Raw genomic sequence first — 1,891 nt, forward strand, 5'->3', positions numbered from 1 at the left:
GACACACAATCTATCAAGACGATCAATAAGGCCCTGATCAGTTTGGAACATTTCTGCTTGGTCTTTGTCTGATAAATGGTTTCAACAATCTGTTTTTGTTGGTTTGTTTTGAATGCTGAACACTCAGTATTTCAAATGTAAAAAAATGTCCAGCTAAATTGTGTTTTTTTATTGTTATTGGTGCATTTTGAAGGTTAAAATAGCTGAATTTGAAAAAAGTTGTAATTCAAATTGAACTGTGGGACCAAAAACATCTGATAATAATAAAAAAAAACAACCTCTTGTTCAGAAATAAAAATATRAATTGTCACTTTTGTAAAATTATTAAAAATATATATTTTTAGGAAGTTGTAATTTAATAACAGCAGTACTTTTCTRCTAAAGGCTGTTGTTATAAACTCATTAAAGTTGTTGTTAAAATGTATTAGTAGTTATATTATTTTAAAGAGAAACAAATGGATAAAAACATTTGAAACGATGTCAATAAAAAGAAGATTTTTCTCTTTTTTGTGACATATTTATTCCATCAGTCGTTTTATGTGTAAATGTGATGCATTTTCTGACTGTTCAAGTAAAAGATTTACATTTTTCTATTTCTTTCCTTTTTGTAAGACATTTAAAGTTTGAGTTCTCATTAAAACAAAAGCAACAGAGAAAAACAACAATACAGAATCTTTGAAAATTAAATGAGGACTCTTGAGGAAAACTATAAATATAGTTAAAAAAACTGAATCTGCTGGCCTTGCATGTGTAAAATCCATTTTATTGTTTGGACAACAAAAAAATGCAGCATTCATCAGAACAAAAAAAACTTTTTTATGCACATCAAAGCCTCTCCCTTTCTGTTGACAGAATTATTTAGCTTTTTTTTTTCTGCTACAGATTCTCAGCAAGGGGTTGTCTGCGCTTTGACCTCGCAGCTCCCTGGCTGCATTGATTGTTAAACCATAATTGCTTGCATACCATATTACAGCACACTTCTTGACTTTGCATTTCAATCCTCCACTGCCATGTTTTGCACATGCTCCAGCCTTGACTTTTAGCCRCTCTTTACAGTTTCCTGATGCAGGAGCGTTCGGTGTGGCGCTAAAAAAAAAAAAGGTGGTGCTGCTTGTCTCGCTGTTATCCACGTTAGATACCTCTGACCCCCCCTGCTACCTCTATGTCTTTGTTTCACGGCTGACAGAGGGAGTGCCAGAGCTCCTCCAGCTCGGGTGATTTATGACCAGCAGCTGCTCTTGTAGCCCATGACCCACACAGCTGGGTGTCAGATGTGGTCTCCCTGCAAGCAGAAACTTATCTGGCAGCCCAACATCAGGACAGAGAGGGAACGGAGGAGTGAAGACCAAACGGGGGGAGGAGACTGATTCTCCAGACAGATCTGCTAAAAAAAAAAGGGTAGAACGAAAAGTAGAGATTTGAAAGTTAGTTCAAGAATAAAGTATTAAAACATTAACACATTTTCATTATTTAGCTCACCTTCTGAGTGTATAATAGTTAAAACTTTACATTTTATCTTCAGCAGCTGCAGCCGTGGTTAGCAGCGTTTAGCACTGACGTTTGTCRCAGGATGATTRTGTCATCATGGTTAGCTTATGCCAGGGGTCTGCAMCCTGCGGCTCTGGGGCCACATGTGGCTCTGTGGTCCCTCTGCAGTGGCTCTTTGAAATTGTGACCAAACATAACAGAATATATTTTTTTGTTTTCTTTTATACCCACAACAGAAATCAATTTGTAAGCAAATACATGATCAATACTGTCCTGATGCATCTCAGTAATCCAGGTAAAAAAATCAAAAAGAAAAAATTGTATAGGTCTTCTGSACGGGTTCTTCTCTAATGAAACGTTTCGTCTCTCCTCCAAGAGACTTCTTCAGTCTGAGAGTTTCAGG

General features: G+C 36.5%; 1 long non-coding RNA gene across 1 annotated transcript; it reads right to left on the reverse strand.

The window, feature by feature from the left end:
- Nucleotides 1–742: 742 nt before the first annotated feature.
- LOC106528954 (uncharacterized) lies at nucleotides 743–1,626 on the reverse strand. The gene is made up of 2 exons (XR_001311564.1): nucleotides 1,480–1,626; nucleotides 743–1,381 (listed from the first exon to the last, which is right to left on the reverse strand). It is a non-coding gene; the product is annotated as an uncharacterized LOC106528954 (long non-coding RNA).
- Between the last annotated feature and the right edge of the window lie 265 nt (nucleotides 1,627–1,891).

The sequence above is a fragment of the Austrofundulus limnaeus genome, unplaced genomic scaffold, assembly GCF_001266775.1.
Source record: "Austrofundulus limnaeus strain Quisiro unplaced genomic scaffold, Austrofundulus_limnaeus-1.0 Scaffold414, whole genome shotgun sequence".
Classification (NCBI taxonomy): Eukaryota; Metazoa; Chordata; class Actinopteri; order Cyprinodontiformes; family Rivulidae; genus Austrofundulus; species Austrofundulus limnaeus.